General features: G+C 39.0%; 1 protein-coding gene across 2 annotated transcripts in view; it reads right to left on the reverse strand.

The window, feature by feature from the left end:
• The window catches only part of ARHGAP24 (Rho GTPase activating protein 24), a 484,542-nt gene that overhangs the window by 280,036 nt on the left and 178,802 nt on the right, over positions 1–25,704 (reverse strand). The window lies entirely within an intron of this gene.

A 25,704-nucleotide genomic window follows, 5' to 3' on the forward strand; every position in this document is an offset into this window, starting at 1 on the left:
TTACAACCTAATAGAACTATATGCATTGAAAAGTAATCACACACACACATACACAATATTATTCAAAATAACGTATGTTGAAGAATAAATGAGGTTTGAGCCAGATACTGTTTGATACATACATGGGTTTTCAGGTTTATCTTGCAAAGAGATTTTCTTTGGCAAATTAGAAAATGAAAACCAGCAAGACTCTGACCTAGAACTAAGCAGAATTCTAAACAATTTCCTCAGCTCGCTCAGACCATCATGCCACCTATTAACAACAAGCAGATAGAGATTGGGAGGGGGGAAGCCTGTTACTTCCTTTCCATTCTAAAAAGGAAATACAAAATTAGGTAACTTATGACATAAATCAAATGCTCTTTGCACATTCAGAACTCAGGGTGCAATAGGCATGCTGGTCTCCTTTTCATTCCAGGTTGAGATAATCCACCTTCATTTTTTTGTACCAGAGACATCGGTGGCCTTATTTTTGGATGGGACAATAAACAGTCCAACACTCTAATGTCAATTAGGTTTTCTTTCTTTTTTTTTTTTTCAAGAAAATATAGCTTGTGTGCTGCATATGTCTCCAAAGGATAGAAACTATTTTTAACTATTTCTATTTTTAGTGAAAAATAAAAACCTGTAGGGGATCACTGTTGTTCTTCCAGTTCTTTCTGAGGAAACCTAAAATCTTAATTTAAAGTCTAGTTGTATTCTATGATTATTATAATTAAGTATCAATTAAGACTCTTATTGGACATCTTTTTCTAGACTTAGTAAAAATAAAAGGTAAAAAAAAATAAATAAAAGGTAAAAGCTAACAGTTATCTCTTAGATCGTCCAAGTAAAATACTAATTCAGAAAGCACAAGGAAGAGCTCCAAATTTTTCTGGTGAGAATAATGAAAAAGCACAAACATCAACTATATTTTTTCATTTTCTTTACCCACGAGCACTGGTAAAAAAAATATTTCCAGGCAAAGATGTACAGCAGTGGTATTAGGAAATAAATCTGAATTTAAAAATATATAAACAAAAGGAGGTACTCATATAATATATCTCAAAAATGCATCTTTTTGAAGAACATGTGTTTCAGTGAAATATGTTTCATGTCTAGTAGAAATCTGTTTTCACTAAATTTTTAAAATAAATTAATGACTGCTAGTCATACAAAAATACTGAATTAGAAGTAGACTATATTAAAGTTCTTCATTATGACAGGTAAATTTTAGTAAGCAAGATGGACTTTGTGTTAGCATATTTTAACTAGAAATTTTCACAGTATATACAGCCATTTCTATTTAATAATCAAGCAAAATATGTTTTACTAAATTATCTTTAAAATATACCCAGTTCAACAGATATGGTATTTAACAGATTTGGAATCAAATAAGGAAAGACTTTTTTTTAATTATTATTATTAGAAAAGACTTTTTCTAATTCTAATGGAATTTTCAGAGGTAATCTGCCCCTTCAGCTGATTTTACATCTACATATCACACAGTCTTAGAGCTGGGAAGTATTTTAAAGTTACCCAGTCCATTCTTCTACAAAATACCTTGATTCTATCTTCATTCATCTTCTGTTGAACATTCCAATGAAAAGGCACTTACTACCTTTACAGAAAGTTCATTCCATAATGGTAGCCTCTGGTCCTTTCCAAGTGCCACTTCATATTCAGCTGAAATCTGTCTTGGGAATTTCTGCCCCATTCCCAACCTTCTTCAAAACCACTGTCTGATAATACCCTCTGGCTTTCAACAACTCTGAAGATAGTTACCATGCCCACATTAAGTCTCTCCTTCCCGTTCATATTTTGATCATCCGTTCAGAAGCATAAGGTCCAAACACCTCATCATCCAGATAGTCTGCTCTGAATCCAAGCTTGTTTGTCACTCTAACTGTTAAAGCCATGGTGCCCTAAACCCAGTACCTCACAAGAAATGCCACTGAGTAGAAGTTAAGAGCATGAGTTCTGGAGTCAGACCAACTTTGTTTACGTATAAGCTTTGTCTGTTTCCTTGTTAGTTCAATCTTGGGCAACGTTCTAAACCGCTTTGTGCCTCAGTCTCTCCATCTGTAAGACAGAGATCATTCTAGCAATTGACTCATAGAACTGTTGACAGGCTAACACAATGCTTGCACATGGTAAGTACACAAAAAACACTAATTTTTTTAAAAAAATGCTGCACTATATGCATCTATATCTGGGCAACATAATTCAATCAAAAAAGCTCTAAAATTTTGCTGGCAGGTGTTCTGATTACATTGTTGTCTTTCCTAGTAAGTATGTGATGGTCCATTTGGCAAAAGTTACTTTTAATTACTGCCCAAACTCCCCTATCACTGCCTTATTTTCTCTTATTTTTCTAACGGTCTCCATTCCATAGGTATCTCATAAAAGATTTCTTCTCACAGCCACAAAAAAATGTTAACTTTTAAGTAAGGGGTTTGATATTAACACTTTACACATTCTCATACACATTTTTTAAAACCTGAACTTGAAGAAGTGGTTTTTACTGACTCAAAGCTGGACGCAGCAAAGGTGGAAAGAAGATATATTACAGCGCAGGGTTAGAAATGAGTATGGAAATGTCCACAGTGGATCTACTCATAATTGGATATAGCCCCAATGTCCCTCAGCAGCAGAATGGATAAACAAGGGACGATGCTTCCGTACAGTTGAGTACTACTCAGCAATGAAAAGGAAGGAGCTACCAAAAACACAGAACAACATGGCTGAATGTCACATGCCTTAGGTTTAATGAAAGAAGCCAGGCTCAAAGGCCACATGCTGTAGATAGCATTTATACCATATTTGGAAAAGAAAAAGCTACAGGGAGAAAAACATGATCAGTTGTTACCAGGGGCTGAGGGTGAGAAAAGAAAAGACTGAGAAAGGACACAGGGGAATTTTTTGTGGGGTCATGTAACTATTCTATACCTTGAGTGCGGTGGTGATTCTGTAACAGTATGTAAATTATACCTCAGTGATCCTGACATTTAATAAGTGCAGTGTCACTGATGCTCTGGGGGGCTGGAGGATTTCCCACTGCTGCCAACTCAGTCACCCCTGAACAGTGCTTCATCCACCCCCGTGTTCTGGATCTTCTACAATCTCACCCCACACACCCCAGCACCTGGTCTTGAAGTATCCTCTCTACACATCACTCCAGTCAGAATCATGTACCCTTGCACCATGAGATAATTTTGCAAATTTCTCCCAACAGGAATGCCCAGTTCCCATTGTACGTTTTCTCATCTGAGTAATGTGCTCCAAGGCACGAGTTAGGTGTGTTATGCATTTTTGTAAGCCTCTCCACAATATCTGTCACACCTGACGTAGAGAAAACAGTAGGATCTTTCAGGCAGTGGGTACTCAAAATATCTGTGGACTGAGTAAATTGTTGAATAGATGAATTAAAAAATATGAATGAATTTCTTATAGAACTCTGGCCTTTGGTGACCAGGCAACTTTCTTTTCTTTTCCTTTTTTCTTTCTTTTTTTTTTTTTTTTAAGATTATTTATTTATTTATTTGACAGAGAGAGAGAGAGAGAGAGAGCACAAGTAGGCAGAGCGGCAGGCAGAGGGAGAGGGAGAAGCAGGCTCCCCACTGAGCAGAGAGCCCAATGCGGGGCTCGATCCCAGGATCCTGGGATCATGACCTAAGGTGAAGGCAGATGCTTCACCGATTGAGCCACCCAGGTGCCCCGACCAGGCAACTTTCATCTTAATTATTCTATTTTCACTGGCTTGATAGGATCTGGTTTTAACATGAATGAAAGATGAAAATCTCCTTTTCCAGCCTCATTTTTGCCAACAATGACCCAACTGTCTCATGCATAATCTTGGTTGGAACTTTAGTTTGTTTTGCTCATTTTTCTCCTTCATCCCATCAATATACAGGTTTCTCTTTTCTGTCCTTTCTGGCATGTGACCTTTCCTTTCACATGGGTCTCTGTGATGGTCTCACTGGCAGCTTTTGACATACACCTCTGTCCATCCACAACCAACCGTACACAGAGCCAACAAAGGTCTTTCCCCCCACTGTTTTGAACATATCTTGTATTTTTCAGACCCAAAGAATGGCCTCCAGGGATCCCTTATAAGAAGTTAAAATTTTACTTATCCTTACTCATAGGTTAATTACCCAGCTTAATGCAGCTGGGTGGGTGTGCCACTGAAGATACTAGAACTTCAATACACACGTACAAAAACCAGTCATATCACAGTAAGCCTCATCTACATGTTCACAGTAAGGACATCTGAGGTTCAATGTTCAAAGCTGAGTACAAATGATGCTGTAAATTAAACATGAATTTAATCTTAACAATCTAGTCATGTATTCTGAAAACGATCTCAATTATAGTATATCAAAATTCACAAGCCCCCAAGGCAAACAAAACAAAACAAAATATAAACACATCTTTCTGTTTTTTGCATTACACTGAATAACTTATTGATGATTCGTGTAAGAAAAAAATGATCAAACTGAAAGGAACATTATACTTATTTTCATTGTGTCTTAAAAATATATATTTTCCTATAATAATTTAAAATCTCTAAAAATACTAATATGCTAATGGAAATTGAAGTATTTCAGTTAAAAATCCATTCAAGAAATATATGTCATTAAAGTGGATATTAATAAATTATTAATTATTAGTAAGGTTGACGTGTGTTTTTGATGGTGCTAGGAAGTAGCCTGAAATAATCATTTGAATGTGTGCATTATTCTAAGTTTAAGAAAACTACATCTGTGTAAATATAATGTCTGTTTCTCTTAGCCAAAAAAAAGCAGATTTTTTAAAAAAGACTAGTTTCACTTCTCTCTTTCATTGTGCCCTTTCACCAAAACATGAAAGTATACTTCCCTTTTTAAGTTCCTCCTCTCCCCTCATCTTATCGATATACTCTCATAAAATAGTCATAAAGAGAGAAGTTTTATTCCATATGGGTGTGCATATTTCATACACATATATGTTACAACCAGAGAAAAAGAAAAAGAGAGACACACATATTCAAAGGCCAGCTAGAGTGGAGTACAGATGATATAACCTTTCAGAAGAAGAAATATGCACCATGGGGCTGATGGACTTTTGAACAGCCTTCTTTAGACGGAGGAACTGGATCCCAATCTCTGGTTATTCTGCCCTCTCAAACAAGACATGAAGGTCGTGTGATCTGACCACACTGCAGATGGTTTGGATGATCAGCTTTCAAAAAAGAATTTTATTAAATCCACTTACCACATGTTTTTCGTCAACTGGAGCCCTCATTTTATTATACAAATACATACAGTACACACATGTGTGTTCATGTCTCTGGATGGATCTTGATGTCCCTAACTCTACAGTTTGTGCTAATGTGAGAGTTTACAAGTTTCCCGAACATCTGTCAAGACCACCCAAGAAACTCTTAATCTTAAAAAGAGAAAACTGCAATCAACCAAAATCAGATCAGATAAGATATGAAATACAAGAACAGACTTTTCCTTTTATGACAGCTGTTCCCAATTCTTGATTTATTGATGTTATTTATTTTACACAGGATGCAGTCATGCATAAGGTACAACTTTTCTGAAAGATGCAAACAACAAAAAAGTACCTAGAGGCTTTTAGACAATGAATACAACAGATAGATATTGTGGTCATGAAGATAAAGGGATTCCAAGTCTAGTGTGGCATCTGCAAGAAGAATAGAAGTACCTGATGGATGCAGAATTAACAGAAGTGGTTATTGTCTTAGCTCCTCTTTCTATAAAACTTTAAAACTCCTATAATCATAGAGACAAACTAATAAAATACCCAAAAGGTATTCACTTTATGCCTTACAATGAAATATTTCCTTCTTTTCAAGATCTACTTAATTTCTGGGAGAAGGGGGTGAAAAATTCTCAAGGAATAAATATTGCAAATTAAATGTGTATAAAAAATAGTTTGGAATAATCCAAAAATAATTTGAAATAATCAGAAGGAAATATTTTATTTTTCTTTTGCCTGCTGGAAGAAAAACCATAAAATGGAAATGTTCACACAGGGTACTTCTCAAAAACAATGAGACTGATTTTCCTTTGTTTTCCTCAGTGATATCTTAAACAAACATGTATGGTTCGCTTCAAATCAAACTGACAATAATAGGAGTGAGTTTTTAGATGAAATCAATATAAATTTGCATAAGTCTTAATGAAAAAGGTCTGAGCTTTTATCCTTAACTTGATATTCACATATTCAAGTACTTTGTCTTCACCCGGATGTCTGATGGGCATCTTAAACTCAACGTGACCAGAACTGATCTCATCTTACCTCCAACCACCATCTGCATCTTTGTTGATGAACAAAGCTGCTCTCCCTGTAATCCCTCCTATCTCAGTTGATGCCAATATTGTCCTTTAGTTTGTTGAGCCAAAAATCTTGAAGTTATCCTTGATTTCCCTCTTTCACATCCACACTCAGTGCACGAGCAACTCCTATTGGCTCTCTCTTCAAAACACATCCACATACAACCACTTATTACTTCTACTGTACAATCTCTTAAGAAAGTAGAAATCATCGCTAGATTTGAGTTTGGATATATCAGTGAACAAAATAAAGATCCTTGTTCTAGTGAATCTTATATTCAATTACAGGAGACAGACAATAAACAATACATAAAATAAGCACATCATGTACTATCTTAGAAGATGGTAATAACTGTGGAGAAAATTTAAAACATAGAGTGAGATCAGGAGTTACTGGGAGGTGGGGAAGGTGTCAGGTTAAGGATTAAATATGTCTGGATATGCCTCTTGGAAAAGTGAAATTTAAAATAAAAACTTGTTAGTTTGATTCCCTTCTGCTTATCTAAAAAGAGGATTAATGAGGAAGTGGCCAGATTGAAGTGGTGTATCCTGCCACAGTCTCTCATTCAAACCTTTTTCCATACCAACCAAAGGACAAGTTAGAAAGGGAGAAAGTGAAGAATGGATGAGGTGCGGAATGGGGAGAGGTAGCCCCCCCCCCCAAAGAAATCCACTTGTTATGGACTATTTGTGTCCCACCAAAATTCATATGCATGGTTTCCTGGTTGCCCTTCTTTCCTCCTCAGGCAGCCATAGAGACAAAAATCCTACTAACTCTCTATGTGTCCATCAGTTTGTCAAATGATTAATATGAAGATTCTCTGGTAAGTTCCAGACTGATAAAGATGTTGACATATCTGTAAACCTGAAATAATTGAGTTTTCTTATAAATTATCACAATGGACAGAACCATAACCAAGTTTTACTGAATGAACAGGAATGTAGATACTGCTGGCGAGCTTCCCTTCCTACTTTTCTGTTCCTCACTCACAATCCCCTCAAGCACACACCTCGTTTAATAAATAATAGTGTATGTTTGACTAAGAAAATATATTAAGATTAAAACATAATTTTTAGAAAATGATTCAGCATTTCTACCAAGTTTTATAGCTTTTTCCAAATTGGGGTCTCCTAACTTCAATTTTAATTACTTACCAACATTTACTGTGACCTCTGGTCAGGGAACCCTTCCTTTTTCCTGCTTGTCCCCACCCCTTCCACCCCCACCCAGAGCATTTCCATGTCAACCTTCTGCACTTCAGTCCTGCTCTTCACTCAACCTACAATGCCCTTCCTGTCACCTTCTGTTTTCAAAATTTGACCCAATCTTACAGCTCAATCTCTACCTTCTTCACACTCCTTTCCTCAGACACAAAGCCCTGCCAATTTCTATTTTATCTCATTTGCTATCCTCACTTCTAAAACATATTCACATACTTATATTATCCTATTTTCTATTTACCATATGACTGAACTTATTGCCATAGCAGTGTTGTATTATTCTAAGTAATGTTCACTGGCTTTATGCATGTCTTTTTTTCTGTACACAGCTAGATCATTAAGCTTCTTGAGTACAGAAACAGAGTGACATGATTTTTCATAACCTCTTGAGAATGTAGCCCAATGGTAAGGACAAAGTAGTTCTATTTGTAACAATTAAATGTTTGTTAATAGCATAAATGCATGCCAGTTGAATAACTGAGTTGGAAAACAACATAAAACTGTAAGATCTTTTCCTCACTAGTCGGTCATGATTTTTCTTCTAATGATCATCTACAACTCAAAGGGGATTTTTCTTTTCTTTTTTTTTTATAATAATTTTTTATTATGTTATGTTAGTCACCATACAGTATATCCTTAGTTTTTGATGCAATGTTCTATGATTCATTATTTGCATATAACACCCAATGCTCCATGCAATACGTGCCCTCCTTAATACCCATCACCAGCCATCCCAATCCCCCACCCCCCTCCCCCCTGAAGCCCTCAGTTTGTTTCCCAGAGTCCATAGCCTCTCATGGTTCAAAGGGGATTTTTCTTACTCTTTCCATTGTAGCATATTCATTATCCATTGATATTATCATCCTCAACTATACCCAAACTGTACTCCAACTACATCCTACCTGGAAGACTCTTCTGTCAATACCCATCCCTTTCACTGCCTCTTTTTCCATCGGCAAGACAGGGGGGTTCACAACAACTTGATAAATGTTCTGCTTGTCTCATCATTTCTGCATGGTGCCCTTTCACATAAGTCATGCAGGTCGTCTGGAAACCCCTGCTTTCACCCAGCTGAAAGAGCAGCTCCTGCCCTAGCCATGAGAATGATTTGCTGGGTACTTTTATTTACGATAAGCACAATCCAGTTGTGAGTTAAGCTGAAAGAATTTGCTTGAGAAATAAAGTGCTTGCACATATGATATCAGTGAACTTTTTCCAGCAAACAAAATTGCCATTTAATGCAAAATGCAAAAATGTATAAAAGGATAGCCAATTTAACTTAAAATAACACAAAGCCTTACAGGCATTAAAGGTGGAAATAGAAATATGTTAGCAACAGGAAGGACATAAACTGTGAATCTAAGATGATTCAGTAAAACATTCTGCTTATCACATTCTAAATAAGATCAATATTTTGGAGCGCCTGGGTGGCTCAGTTGGTTAAGCATCTGACTCTCGATTTTGGCTCAGGTCATGAGCTCAGGGTTGTGAGATCAGGTCTCACCTAGGGCTCTGTGCTGGGTATGGAGCCTACTTAAGATTCTCTCTCTCCCTCTGCTCCCCTTCCCAAATAAATAAATAAATAAATAAATAAATAAATAAATAAAGTTGCTATTTCTTGGCTATACAGCCATCTTTTCCTTATTCTGATGGTAAAATGTTGTGTAAATAAATTTTCTTCTTATTACTTAAGTTACCAACCTGAATGTTACACTCTAATAAAAGCAGATGATTAAGCAGGATGAAGTGAATACATTCAATATGTATACTCTTTTAGGAATGTAAATATGAGGCATTTTAGGACTCAGTTTAATAAAAATAAAAAGCTGTTGGTCCCTAAATGAGATCTGTCACTCATAACCTAACTCATACATTCTGAAAATTTCCCATCGTCCTAACATCTGGGAATGTTAGTCTATCTCCAAAATGTTACACTGTCTTTTATCTGGTATGGCTAAACACAGATGAAGAGGAAACTGACCATTCCTTTGGTTGCCTTAAATTATTTGTAACTTTGTCAATATATTTCCTTCAGGAAAATAAATTCAAGTTATACTTGATCAGTGTATTTTCTCTATGGAACTGTATTTGCTTTTGAGTACCATGTGCGTTGGGGACGGGAGGTAGGGACTAGCAAACACTGCATAATGTATTACACCAATTAATTTGCTCCCTTTCAGATAAAACTGATTAAGAGGAAATTAAATAGATTTACTCTAATGAATATTAACTAAGAGTAGTTAATTCGAAAACATCAATCTCTAATTTATTTGACTTCCTGCTGTTATCACCCATCAAACGACTTAGTGTGATTTACTTAGCTTCAGAATTTTAACATTAATTTCAATATTTCGGGATCAGTGACAATCAAATAGAGCACAAATCCTTCACTAATAGTCACACTTGTTATGATAATGGGGTTTTAGCTCAAAATAGAAGGTTAACAGTTTATAAAGAGATACCTTAGATGAGATTTTTTTTTTCCATCTATGGTACAGCTGGGCATTCTGTTTATGCTATGGTAATAAGATTCAGTGTTAAACCTCTTTCAAGGGGATAAACGAACCAGAAAGTAGCTAAATCCTCCCCTTGCCCGTGTTATGGACAAACATCTCAGGTGAAGATAAACCTTATCTTTTTTGTTGCATACTCCATGGCCTGAGAGAATATGAGCCATGGTCTTTTGAGAGTGGCAGCAAACTGCACAGTCTTGTATCAGCATCTTTCAATTTTTTATATAGGGATGGATAAAGGTAGGAAATAAGATTTCTTTCACTTCACTTCTCACAATGGAAAATTCAGAATAAGCAAAAAACTACATACAAAATACTCAGAACGCACAGTGCAGATGATGTCTGGGGGTTGAATTCTTCTACTAAAATCCCAAGTAGAAATCTGTAGTTTGGGCTTAAAATACACCTTGCAGTATTAGGCATATCTTTTTTACCTTCACATTCATTGTTGTTTCCCTAACTGAGCTAAATGTTGCATTTGTATTAGTTATTTACTTTTAATACCTTGTATAAAACTGGACCAGTGTATCTGTGTATGATACATGGGCTAATTCATTACTTGAGAAGATTTATTTAAGACAAGAATCATGACTGCATTATAATATTGACATGAAGATCCAGCTATATAATTAGGAAACGAAAGACAACTCTCTAATATTTGCATACACTTGTCTAACACACTCTTTCTTTGTAGCCTGAAGGCTAAAGCTAAACCAAAAAATGCAAAGTTATGTAAATGTAACTGCATTTATGTGTCTATGTATTTGTATGTACAACACACACACACACACACACACACACACACACACACAGTGAGAGAGAAAGAAAAAATCAGTGACAGTTTCTTAAAGGCCAAGAAAACTTTTTCAGCATGTATACAAACAGTACATTTTCTAGTCCTTTACAGATTACAAAAGGTAATACAGGTACTTCCATCATCTTCAGTAATAATACAAAAATTTCCGTGCAAACAACAATTGTCCTGCTCTAGCACCTGGCATACCACCACGAGAGAGGCAGATGAAGCTCCTGTTCTCCTGGGGCTTACGTTTGGTTGACAATAGACTCCGTGAGGTTCTCTACGTGTGCACTGTCAGCCCGACTCCGAATCCCCTTCTTCCTACACCGCCTGGTTGACGTCCAAGTCGCTCCCGCATTAACATCACGGTGAGTCTCTCCTATGACCTATCCTACAGTTTCCCAGGACTTAAGGAAAAGCCAAAGCTATGTATAAATAAACAAATAAGTAAATCAGTTACTGCACCAATCTAACCTGTTTCCCAAACTAAGGACCATCTAGGAAATTCCAAAACTTCTTCCTACTAATTTCTCCCTAAACAAATATTTTAATTGAAATCATCAGTCAATCTATCTATCTATCTATCTATCTATCTATCTTCCATCTATCTAATTGGAGATTGGGAAATTTTTCTAGAAGCTAGTGAATACATGGCCCTTTCCCCCAATCCTACCTCTACATTGAAAAGGGGAAACACCTGACAAAGGTTCAAAAAGGTTAATGGAAAGATTTCTACATCAGGACAGGGTTCTTTTGCCCACTTTCTAGTGGCAATCTCTCTTAAAATATTTGCAATGCCCATATCTGCTGGTCAAATGTCTGATGCAGAGAAGACTAATTGACTGATATAATACAATAATTTTAGTGAAAATCTTATCCTCTTCCTTTAAAGTACTCTCCACACCAGTTTAGGATCTAGGGAATAGAGGCGTGTTAAAGTTCCAAAAGTACATTTGGACTTCACAAGTTAGGCTCTCCTTTTCAATAACCAATCAGGCTTTGGGACTTGTTTTATGTAGGCAAGGCATTCTTCACAAAGAGAAATAGGAGACAGCATCTATCTCATACACATTGCTCTATAGCCTATAAATATTGTTGCAAGATATTCTGGGTAAACTTTTCCAATACTAGATCTCTCTAGAAGTTAATTTGGGAGCTTTCATTAAGTGTCACATCAGTAGGGGCCCCTGGGTGGCTCAGTTGGTTAAGCGTCTGCCTTCGGCTCAGGTCATGGTCTCAGGTCCTGGGATCAAGCCCCAGGTCGAGCTCCCTGCTCAGTGGGAAGTCTGCTTCCGCCTCCCCCCCCATTCCCGCCTCCCCCCCCATTCCCGCCTCCCAGCTCATGCTCACGCTCTCTCTTGCTCTCTCTCAAATAAATAAATAACATCTTTTTAAAAAAAAGAAAAAAGAAAAAAAAGTCACATTGATACAAGCAGTCATCAGGGGTTCGATTTTCCTGATAAACCAGTCTTTGTCATGACTTCCTCTGGAAAAATACAAGTAAAGTTCCTAAGTTTATGCATGTTTGTTACCTAAAAGAGGTTTGATAATAGAGCATATTTACTTCACACTCTGAACTTAATACGTTTTTACATTATAATCTGAGTGTATTTTTCTTAAGTTTTTATTTAAATTCCAGTTAGTTAATATGCATTGTAATATTTGTTTCAGGTGTACACAGCGACCCAACCCCTCCGTACAACAGCTGGTGCTTGTCACAAGTGCCCTCTTTAATCCCCATCACCTATTTAGCCCATCCCCCCCACCTCCCCTCTGGTAACCATCAGTCTGTTTTCTATGGTTAAGAGTCTGTTTCTTGGCTTGCTTCTCTCGCTCTCTCTCTGTTCCTTTGTTCATTTGTTTTGTTTCTTAAGCAAAATAAGTCAATCAAAGACAAATACTGTATGATTTCACTCATATGTGGAACTTTAGAAACAAAACAAATTATAGTGGATTTTTCTCTAATAGATATTTTCTCTATCTCCTTTATTCCTTATTGACTCATTATTATTCCTTATACCATATGTGGTGTATTAAACATGGGTACAAATTCTTTGACATTTTTTCTATCAAGATGTGAAGTGCTTGGCCTTTCCCTTAAATACAGGTGAGCTCTATAACTGCTTTGAGTCCATGTCAATGTCTGTGTACAGGACAGTCTATTGGGACACTTTCTCGGATCCCTGATCTTCGATGAAAATCTACAGCTGGGGCGCCTAGGTGGCTCAATCAGTTAAGCATCTGCCTTTGGCTCAGGTCATGATCCCAGGATCCTGGGATTGAGCCCCGCATTGAGGGGGGGGGGTGTCCCTGCTCAGCGGGAGCCTGCTTCTCCCTCTCCTTCTACTGCTCTCCCTGCTTGTGCCCTCTCACTCTCTCTGTCAAATAAATAAATAAATCTTTTTTTTTTAATTTTTAAAAAGAAAAAAAAAAACATCTACAGCTATTCTGAGACAGCCATGCTAGAAAGTTCACACATAGGTGCTCCAGTCAACAGCCATGTTTGAGTCCAGCTTGTCTGCACCAAGGTGAGCAAAGCTGTCCCAAACCCAGTAGACCAGCTCATCCACCAATGAATACCAAGTGACCGCACTTGCTGTCAATTGCAGCAAAAGAATTGTCTAGCCAAACCCTGCCCAAATTTCTGACCCACGAAATCATGAGATATAGAAAAATGGTTGTTATTTTAAAGCCTCTAAGTTTGGGAATAGTTTACTATGCAATGATAGATAACAGAAACATAAAACAACACCTGGAATTCAGCTGCAATTGTAGCAAAAACTAAAATATATAGCATTGACCTTGGGACCAGAAACCAGTAAGAAGCACAAAATGAAATGAGCCCTGTATTTCTCAATCTTCTACAGCACAGGAGTCAGGCTGAGAAGGCCATTCGGTTTCAAGCACAAGCCCATTTCTCATGTCACAGAATAAATGACTCAGCGAGCAGAGATTTTTAGGTAGTATACCAGGATTTATTCTCTGGACATAGTCAAAATTTTTAAAACTTTAAAAAAATTAAAATGCAATATGTTTTATCACTAATCATCAGAGAAGCAGAAACTATAGCCACAATGAGCTATTACCTCCTACCACCTCATACCTGTCAGGATGGTCATTATTTAAAAAAAGAAAAATAATAATAATAACAAGCGTTGGAAAGGATGTGGAGAAACTGGAACCCTTGTGCACTGTTGGTAGGGATGGAAAATGATATAGTTATTACAGCAAACAGTATAGAGGCTCCTGAAAAATTAAAAATAGAACTACCATATGATCCAGCAATCACACCAAAAGACGTGAAAACAGGACCTCAGGGATATATTTGCACTTGCACGTTCACTGAAGTATTACTTAGAACAGCCAAGAGGTGAAAACAATCTAAATGTCCATTGACAAATAAATGGATGAAGAAAATGTGGTACATACACACAATGGGATATTATTCAGCCTTAAAAAAGAAGGAAATTCTGTCATACACTACATCATGGATGAACCTTCAGGACATTATGGTAAGCGAAATAAGCCAGTCACAGAAGGACAAATACTATGTGATTCAATTTATATCAGGTATCTAAAGTACTCAAACTCATAGAAGAAGGAAGGAGAACAGTCATTTCCAGAGTTTATGGGGAGGTGAAATGGAAAGTTGCTGTTTAATGGATATAGAGTTTCAGGCGATGCAAAATGAGAAAGTTCCAGAGATCAACCATACAACATTGTACATATAGTTAACAATAATGTATGCTTCAAAACTGGAGAGTAGATCTCATGTTATGTGTTTTTTTTTAAATCACATTAAAATATATTTAACAAGGTAATGTGTTAAAATTACAAAGTAAAACAACTTCAAAATATTTTCAAATAAACTAGGATACCTAATCCAATAGAAGCCATGTTTTCATATAAATTAGCTCAAATACGTTTTTTTGTTTTTTTTTTTTAAGTAGTTTTCACACCCAGCGTGGAGCCCAATGTGGGGCTTGAACGCACAACCCTGAGATTAAGACCTGAGCTGAGATCAAGTGTCGGACGCATAACCGACTGAGCCACCAGGGCACCCCACTCAAATACTTTTTTTTTTTTTTAAAAGATTTTATTTATTTATTCGACAGAGATAGAGACAGCCAGCGAGAGAGGGAACACAAGCAGGGGGAGTGGGAGAGGAAGAAGCAGGCTCATAGCAGAGGAGCCTGATGTGGGGCTCGATCCCAGGACCCTGGGATCACGCCCTGAGCCGAAGGCAGACGCTTAACCGCTGTGCCACCCAGGCGCCCCTCAAATACTTTTTTAAATAAGTAAATGAGTTAAGAGTTAAATGAGCAATTAAAAGATCAAACAATTGAAAGATCATGGTCTAGGTTCTTGTATAGAGTCAACAATAAAATGAGGTTTTAAGAGCAGTTTTCTCTATATCAATAACCTTCAAAGGCAGGGATAGAATTTCATCATTCCATAACATTACAATGTGTGAGAGAATTTATGCAAGCATGTGCTGACAGATGGGGAGTTTTTTTAATGGAAATAATATAGGTTCCCTCCCCTGCCATTCTTCTCAACATACCCCAAGTTGTAAGAACTAACTTTTTATTATTAGCAAGACTCATGCCTCCTATTACCTCAATCTCTCTCTCCCTCTCTCTCTCTGTCCCTGTCTCCCACCCAACACATTCCCTACACACACACAAAATTGAGGGAGGTAAGAACTGGTAATGAAGTCAGGGGAAGTGAGAAGTTTGGCTCATTCAATATTTGAACCTTAATCTCAGGATCAGCATAGATACAGAAACCTATCATTTTCCCTCATTTCTTGGAATGTAGCAGGCAGAGAAGGGGGAGAGATCATTTCTGGCAATGGGATGGGAGATTCATAACCAAATACTCATTATATGTCTTTAAAAGTGCTTAATGAAGCGGATAAGCATGAGATGCACTGGTTACACTGATGAGAAACAGGAGTAATGATACTGCTTCTTGGAGGAGTAGTTTTAGAGGGAGAAAGTTCTCTCTACCCTGTCTCCTTTGCCCCAAGTCCAACACTGTTAGGATAATGTAGTTTTCCTGGTGCCTGCTTCTGAAGGTCTATCAAGAGGAGGTAAATGTGCTGTGCAGGCAAGGTTCAAAGAACCACATAAAGCGGCAGGAATATTTTTCTCTTGAGTATTCAACTCCAACACTGAACTTCTGTATTCCTTGAAAGGCAACTTCTTGAATTCTGTTTCTGGAGGCTAAACTGATGATTCTGCATTTCCAAAGCATCTCTACCACCTCTCTTCTTGCTTTTCCCCAAACTAATGCATGGTGATCTGCATTGTGGCCATGTGAGAAAGTCACTGGGGCTGGAAGCCTCAGGATGGCTGTCTTCGATTTTCCTCAGCTCATTCTATACGGTTCATAGGATGAAGCCTCACTGCCTCTGCTTCGGGAAAATGCAGAGGTCTGAGGGACCGCAAACCACTCTATTCTCGTTCAAGTTAGATATTAAGCTTCCTGGTAATACAGTAAATTAGCATACAATTCTTTTAAAGTAGGCTTCAAGCCCAATGCAGAGCCCAATGTGGAGCTCAATGTGGAGCCCCACATGGGGCTTGAACTCATGACCCTAAGATCAAGATCTGAGCTGAAATCAAGACTCGGGGCACTCAATCGACCAAGCCACGCAGGCACTCCAGTGTACTATTTTCAAATTAAAGCACTCTGTTGGTATAACTGTGAGGTCACACAATACAGGTAATCAGGAATAGCTGTCCTTCTGTGGCTAAGTTACATTCACGTACACTTTTGTTTTTAATGCAGTGGCATGGGACCGCTGGTACTGGTACTTAGAGGTCACTGTCCAACTCAGTTTGGTGACTGCTTCCTGAAATAGATCCTACTTAGAGCAGAGTGTAACGAGCGGCTTAAGAGCCCAGACCTGAGTCAGACAGACTGATTTGAATTGGGCTCTATAGTATTTCTTGATTTGGGGCAAGTGTCTTAACTTTGCCCCAGTTTCTCTATCTAAAAAATGAGGATAATAGTAGTACCTACACTCTAGGAGTGCTTTAAGGATTATAATATATACTCCATATAAATCATTCTGAAGGTCACCCAATGCATAGTAAGTACTCAACAAATCTTAGCTACAGTCTTTATTTTTCCCTACCTTCCTATAAGAAAGCATTTTGTTATTGAATTGAAAGTACCATTCCCATGTAAATAAAGGAATGAATGTAAGACACATATTAACAAGGCTGATCTACAACTTCTCCCTAACTTGAACAATTCAATTTCCCCCGTGAAGATCATGTAAGCACTGTTAACCTGTTGTGATTTTGCAGAGGGAATCTGAGTACACAGATTTTTCCGAATCGTTGCATTTAAGTTTCATACATATAAATTCTTTGGCGTCTTTCCTAGAAAAATTGGGCACTCTCTGGGGTGAGCTTGTGATTTCCAGATGCATTCAGAGAGCTCAATGCAGCTGTTATCTTCTACTGACCAGCCACAACTAGCTCCAATGTTCCAAACAGGATGTAGCCCTTGGGAGGGGAGTGGATTGATGAATGTCATATGAGCTAGCAAAGGCTTTCTTGAACTTACATCATGTTTAATTGTATCAAATGCTGTTCATTATGTGGTTAGGTTTGTGGTGTTTCTTGGAGAAAGAAACAAGGAGAAAAACTGCTGGCATCTGAAACAAAACCAGAAATCTCTGTTCATCGGGGACCTCAAATTAGACTTGAGTCATAGGATTGTCAAGTCGCTCATGCTGGAGTCAGCTGGCCCGAATGGCTTCTTATAGCACAATACACACATTCTTATTTAATCTCATTGTCTCATTTTTTAAAAAATGGGTTTAGACATTCTCAGAAAACAAGATTTGGGAAGACTTAGGATGGCATGTTAGTTTCAAATCTTAAAATTATACTAGGAGCTTTTCTATATATTTGAAGGCTGTCCCATTGAATTTAGAGAAAATTCTGTGGTAATTCTTCTGTAAAAGCACTGGTATTCCAGGCAAGACCCACTCCTGGATGCCAAGACGACCCTTTAAACTAGCTGTGCTCTAAAAGTCCCCCCCACCCCCCCCACTATAGTATTTGCCACTTTATTTTTAGGAAACCATCAGGGAAATATAAAGAGGAAGGCTCATCACTGAAATGGCCTCATTCTTGTTAGAGGGGACTGCTATGCTCATGAAACCCAAAATGTAAGTCCAAACTCATGACATATGCAGTCTTATAGCCAGCCATACAAATGGAGAATAATGCACACGGGCTTGACGTCAGAATACTTCGATTTTTACTTCACCTCTGCCACTTATTACCTGTGTAACTCTGGGTTAGTCACCTAACTTCTCTGAATCTTGATTCACCCTGAAACATGTAAAAACAACATTTACCTCACAAATTTCAGATTGGATGTCAGTTGTTTCTCGTCAATGGCCTGTTTAATCAGTCCAGAGAGTCTGGGTAATGCTCATATTAACCAGATTTATAGTACTGGAGATAATTATACCTGGATGATAGAGGTATTAATGATGCACTTTTCCCAAACTTCTTCACTGGCTCATGGCCATGCCACACTGGGACCCCTGGAAGGACGTTTTCATCTCCTTGGAAGGGAGTAGAGTCAGAGAGGAAAAACTCCAAATGAGTAGTAAAGCACAAAAGCCTTAGACCAAAAATATGACAGAAGGTCCAATTATGCAGAAGCAATATATTTCCTCTTATCTGTTCCTTATTTCCACTTCTAAGTATGCTTAAAAAAAGAAGATAAACTAGGACCTTTAATGGGAGAGAAGAATTGAAGGAGAAGCCACAGGCACAGACACTGTTGAGACTCTCAGAGAAAGAACCCTGTGTTCTGACATCCTTGACCAGGCTCAAGGTCACTTTTTCTGGAACGCAAGTAAGAGGGTTTCTCGTGCCATCCCAGCATGGTGCATAACTGTTGAGACTGTGACTCTGGGCAGGATAAGGAGGAGCGGTTAAATATTCATATGTCTTGAAAGGAGGCACTGCAGTTCGGTGAGAATGGGTGGAGAAGATAGAAAATTTGTGAACTGAGGGCCAGAGACGAGTAAGACCCAGGACGCGTCTTAACAGATGTAAGGGTACAGAGGGAATTTCTGTGAAGAAATTATCTCCATTGTCGTGGATGCCAATGGGTCTGGATACTTCTCCAGATGCTGTCACGCCATGTATTCTCTAGAACATGGTATACATTTCGAGGGGTCACTATTAAATGAAAAGATGAATGGGCTCTTACCAGTGAAGTATTATCAGAGGACTCACAACAGTTTATGCTTAACAACTCACTTCACCATCAAGAGCAGCCATGGTAGCAGCCGCAGAAGGAAAGGATGCATCGTCAGTGACCTGCCAGGTCCAAAGGCTCGCTGGAAAATACACACCGAATGTGAAATCGGCTAATTAAGTCCATTGTTGCCTGGCTGTCACTCTCAGGGACAGCAGGGAGACTCAGACTGTGTGCCTAACTAGGTTGGGTGGCCAACTTGAATCCCCTCCACCCCCAAATATGCATATGAAAGGTGGACTGCGGGCCAAGGTCAGGAGTACAAGATAAATCTCTGTGTATAATCATGCTAACATAAAAATGGAGGATTAAAATCTCATTAAGATGTTGTGAGGGGGATGGAGAGAGAAGGCCAGAGCAGAAGGCAAAGCAATGACCTCCACGTGTGTCTTTTGCTAATGACCTTTATTTAATCCAAGCTTCTTGATTTGAGGATATCGTTGCTGTGCAGGCGCAAAGCCGCCTGTTACAAAAACCTGCACAAAAGCACCATTTTGCCCCAACAGGAGTGCTCTGCTCTGCCCCAGTAAAAGCACTTCCATGCCATGAGGCTGAAGCCTCCCCTTCTAGCCTCCAGGAGGCAGCGGCTCTCCATGTCCCTCTTTATTGCGCTACCATTTTTCAAGGTCCACGGGCACCTGTGTCTTGTAATGACACTGGATAGGAAATATGAAAACCTTTCCTTAACATATCATTTTACTTCAAAACAACTACTTCTTTTGACAGAATTAAAGCGCAATATGTTTAGGGAACAAGATGACATTACTCTGACTGCCTCAGCAAGACTTTTGGAGATAAATAGGCATGCCTGTCCCGCTCTCACACCAGACCGTCTGATCTTACTCCTGACCCTGCTCTTTGCCCTCGCCAGCCCCAGACCTAGTACGTGCATTGAATGTTCCAGCAATTGATCCTCGGGAGCCAAAAGGCCACCAGATAACAGTCAGAGAACCAACACGAACATTTAGGTTTCTTGACTCCTTGTCCAGTGCTTTTTTTCCCACTTCACTGGGTTCTGACTCTCTGAACTCTGCGCCCAACTCCCCAACTCCAAGCCCCAGTGGAGCTGCAGATATAACTGTGAATTCTGGGGGAGCTTGTTGTTGAATTCTAATAAAAAGATCACTGTTGCTCCATTTAGAGAATTTTTGCAAAATGATCTCTCAGAGTTTCTGGAATATGAAAGGCAGAAGCAAAGCAAAATGTCAACATTAATTTGATATGGCTTTTTGTTGAATGCAAAACGGTTCATTAAAACCTTAAACAGGTGGCAGGTTTGGCAGCCCACTGTGTATACGCTATGGACAGATTTATTATGCCTTTCATTTTAAAATATTTATGCAGAAACAGACTCAGTGAGATAAATTATCTTGTTCACAAGAGCATTCTGTTCAAGGCTGCTATGATAACTGCCATATCAATCAAATTATGCAATGAAAACTTACCATCAATTTTATAATCATCATCAGTTATTTGTAACTTAGGAAACTCTTTTCATTACTTCTCTATTTTAATTTTGGGGTCTTCCAGGCAGCTTTTACTTAACAGTGGGAGACAGGGCCACAAAATGAGGACTGTATGCAGGATATCACTGCAGTCTCTGAGGTTCAGAGTGGGAGCCTGATAGGCATTTCAAAGCAAACGTAATTATGCGTGAATAGCATTGGCTCTACCCATCCTGTATGATGACTCTGGGTAGACAGGACCATGTAAACATCAGAGGCATGTTTAAACACTGAGGCAGCTTTGCTTCAGCAAATGAGGTGAGCCACAAGCCAGTTCAAGCTCAACATAATGTCAAGTGAAGCAAAGGCCAGACTTCAGAGTCATTACTGAGTCCTTCAATAAGTGTACTAACTCCATAGGCTCACCACCGTCACTTGTCCAGGAGCTGGAAGTTTCTACTGGCAGCATCTGTCAGTTGGCAAAGGTTGGTCTCATCAACTTTAAATAGTACAGCACATTTTCTCCTGAAGAATATCCAGAAATGATTCCCCCAGGGTCCAGTCTGTCACAGAACTTTGCAGATTCCTTCGGTCAGTACGGTATCTGGAGTTTCGCACACACTAACGGATGTAACATTCTGCCAGCTACTTTCAGATCATCCTGACCTGCTAAGGTCACTTCCCACAACTGCAAGATGCATGGCAAATCCCTCTGCAAGCACACTTTCCTACAGAAAACACTTAGGACCAGTAAGGGGAGGTGATACAATTTGCATTTCTTATTTGAACTCTTGCCTCACTTCCATTAGGGAAGCCCTGATTATATTCACTACTGTCTTAGTTGAGTATCTCAAGGGCAAGGACATCTTGGTTTTTCAATTGGCCTCTCATGTAGAATCACCCTCATCTTTCTGCTCCATGCAGCTTTTCAGTCTCCACCTCTGCCAAGGAAGGAGGTTCACCAACCTTTCCTTCCCTTCTTTCCCTCACCAGAATGGCTGTGTCCTCCTCTACTGTGAACCATGTCAATGCTCAAGAATAACCTCCATGAAGACTTCTCAGCCTAACTCTCTGATTACAAATTGTTGTGGACGCCCTCTTAGCGCCTGTGAGTAACCCAAGCAACTCTAATTGGCGAGATGCACATTTCTGGGCGTGGCTATTTTTGGCTTTGTTTTTGTCCACAACAACCATTAGGAATTCTCAAACAGTAACAAAAAGGCTACCTCAAGGCAGATCCTTCCGGTGCATTCAGATGGTTATAAGAGTGTTGGAATGTGAGTAATTACTTCAGGGTTTCTGAGGTTAATCCTCATAAATCCTGCATAGCCAATATTATGCAGAAGGACACATTTTACATGACAATGAGAGGTGCCCTTAACCATTTGATTTTCACTATTAAGCTGTCAGAAGAACAGAGGACTTGGAGTCAGAAAAACTGAGTTCTAATCCCCACCATCTCTTCACTTAGGAGCTGTGCGATTTTAAGTCCTTCATGGTCTTAGAGGAGGCTCAGCTTTTTCATATAAAATGTGCAAATATAAAATGTGCAAAATGGCACTGGCTGTGACAACTTTAAAGGGAAGTTGATGTAGGTAAGGTATATATGTATTTGTTTACTAAAGAACGAAAAAAGATATAATATTATTATTACAACCACACATCAGTCCAAGAGATTTTGTATTATTCTGGGATAAATGATAAAACGACACAATTCATGTAATCTTTTTTAAGAAGCAAGTACAAATGGTCTGAGTTTAATACTACAAGGGGCTGTTCAGCAAGACTAGTTGCATTTGCCTGCTTAATCCCTTTTAATTAGGCTGACAGTAAGATAAATGAAATCTACTATTTCTGCTAGAGCAGTGGTTCATAAAAGTGTGATCACTGGGGGCGCCTGGGTGGCACAGCGGTTAAGCGTCTGCCTTCAGCTCAGGGCGTGATCCCAGCCTTATGGGATCGAGCCCCACATCGGGCTCCTCCGCTGGGAGCCTGCTTCTTCCTCTCCCACTCCCCCTGCTTGTGTTCCCTCTCTCGCTGGCTGTCTCTGTCAAATAAATAAATAAAATCTTTAAAAAAAAAAAAAGTGTGATCACTGGTCCCACACTACCAACAGTATCTCGGAACAGTATGAGAAATGCACATTTTAGGGCTTTACACCAGACCTACTGAATCAGCTTTTCAAACAGTTCTGATGAATGCTAAAGATTGAGAACCGTGGCTTGGTCAGTAGACTGGGGCTTTAGTCCAGACGCCATTAACTTGCTGGGTAGGTTTGGAACCCAGGCAAGGATAAGACAGCATGAGGTTCTGGGCATTAACAAAAACAGCAGCAAATTATCCCAGATTTTCAGTCAGTGCAGATTTCTTATGATGCTATCATTTCCATTAAATATAAGCTATGCAACAAATATGATTTTTTTTATTTAGAGAGAGAGCATGAGCGGGGGGAAGAGAGAGGCTCGGGGGATGAGAATCTTAAGCAGGCTCCACACTCAGCATGAGGCTTCATGCGGGGCTCTATCCCATGACCCCGAGATCATGACCTGAACCGAAATCAAGAGTCGGACGCTTGACTGACTGAGCCACCCAGGCACGTCCAACAAAGTATGATTTTATAAACCTTTCTAAGTCTTTTCTACATGAGTAAATTAACATTTTTTTTTTTTGGTGCATTGCCTGACCAGAAAACCAAATTTGGGGATTCTAAAAATATGGCTCCTACAGTTGTAAGGGCAAAGCCTCTGACTTGAAGTGACTAAATGCACTAGACCAAGTTTGTCATCAATTCTCAGAGTGACTCAAGGCAAGTCAGCCTCTGCGTGCTCACACATCCCCACTGGGAAAGTGAAATAGCTGTACTAAAATGTTCTCTAAGCACTTTTCCAGCTCTCCCTGTCTGACTTGGAGATTTCTTTCTTCGTTCTCTTTCACACCCTTCCTGAAAATGCATTCTTAGAACAGAACAGAAGGCCAGAGAGAAAAACACTGGATGAGAAGCAGAGGAGGGAAGAAAAGTACACAGGAAAATTTCATTTCCTACACCATGAAGTAATTAAAACAAAATCATAAAAAGTAACTAAAACCCAGCTCTAAAATGAGGATGAAATAGTACCAAATTTTAAGAATTATACAATAAACGGTGTTCATCCTTTAAAGGAACCTGCATTCCTAAGTGTGTAGGAATGCCTTAAGGGCTCTCTGTCTAGCTATGAAGGGGGTTGAATTGTTCCAAATCTTCGAACCCAGGCCAGTAAAGGGAGGTAGAGCTTAAACAAAAAGAAGTGCAGAGGGCAACACAGCTGCTACACACTGCACATGCACCTTGCATAAGCTCATCTTTATCTTATTAAAGGAAAACCTCTTCTCCAGCTTGTTCCGTCAAAACCATGCCATGGCCACTGACCAGCTTCCTAAGGGTAAAACTCACACTCCTCAAAGTCCAGAAAGCAGTGAACCGAATGTTTACAAGTGCCCTTAGAGAAAGGATGACGTAAATTCAACGTATTAGGAAAGATAGCGTGCCATTACAGCATTATGGTTGCAGAACATCAAACTACCAGACATAATGAAAATAAACACCCAGCAGGAGAAATATTTAATTATACACAGAGAGCAGCTAGCCTCTGAATGCTGCAATTCTTTATTTTCCATTTCCACTTTCCAAATGTTTTTAAATAAAGTTTTCCCTCATTCCAAACAACGCTCAGCAGCAAATGTTTCCTTGCCATGGAGAAATCCACGAGGCCATTTCTTCCTGGACCACCAGAGCCCAGCTGGAACCACGAGTCTGCCTTCCTTGTCTGTTTGGCACCAAAACTCACTGCTCCAACAGATGGGTCAGCTGACTCGATAGCCAAGATTTGCCAGCTGATACAGAGCAATAATCGAGCAGCAAATGGGAAAGACTCTACCTGAACTCACTGCCAAGATCAACCTCTGTAACTTCAACCAAGGGTGGGGTGGGTGGGGTGGGTGGGGGAGGATACTCAAAAACAGTCCCTCCCATTTGGTGTCTCCATTGTGATAACTGTGTATAAACCATGCTATGACGAAAACAAAGTTATGAAGTTCCAGTTATGAAGTCCCAGTTGAGAAACCATTTGCACATTTCTAGAGGACGGCTAGATGAAAAGAAAGTACACGCTAAAAGGAAATTCACAAGCAAGAGTTTTATGGCCAGAAATTGAAAGATCTCATCTTGCCACAATATGGCTTAATTAAACATCTCCCCTCTCTAGCTCATTCCAGCTCCACTCATATTTGTGTCCAGTGATCTTTCTCTTTATGCAATAGGCCAAGTATTTTTAGTAGAAATTCAATCCACATGGTTTCTGATTCATTTATATACATTAAAACACATCAGAATAACAGCAGAATGGCTCCTGATGGGCGAAAAGTTTTCTGAGCCTGCTTCCTCATTAGGAATGGAAAACTGTGCTGTGTGCTTATTAAACTCATTCATCTTCCCATAGGTTAAAGTTTCACTACAAAGCTTGGGCCCCAAAAGATGGAATATGTTGAAAGTTGGTAACTCTACCCCTTAAATGGGGAAAGGCATTTATCTCTGATCCTGGGTCTTTGGAGGTATCTTGGACCTTTCTCAAGAGACTTTTCTGTATTTGTTCAGAGGCAGATTTGCAGCACATTCTCCCTTTTACTCGAGGCACCAGCAGGTACTCATTTTTTACCTAGGCAATCCTAGTCTCCATCATTTCCCAACCATAGAAGTCCGTGTAAGAAAAGTTCTACAGAAATTCCCCTTTCAACTGCATAAATATACAGTTGACCCTTGAACAATATGAGGGCTTGGGGTGCTGACCTCCCACGCAGTCAAAAATCTGCATATAGTTTTGGCTCCCCCAAACTGAACTACTAATAGCCTACTGTTGACCAGAAGGCTTACTGATAACATATAGTCGATTAACATGTATTTTGTGTTCAGTGTGTTATATACTGTATTCTTACGATAAAGTAAACTAGAGAAAAGAAATTATTAAAAACTCATAAAAATATATTTATAGTACTGTCCTGTATTTATTGAAAAAAATCCATATATAAGTGTACCTGGGTGGTTCTAACCCCTATTGTTCAAGGTT

Source organism: Ursus americanus, chromosome 8 (genome assembly GCF_024610735.1).
Source record: "Ursus americanus isolate L20-20 chromosome 8, mUrsAme1.1.p, whole genome shotgun sequence".
Taxonomy (NCBI): Eukaryota; Metazoa; Chordata; class Mammalia; order Carnivora; family Ursidae; genus Ursus; species Ursus americanus.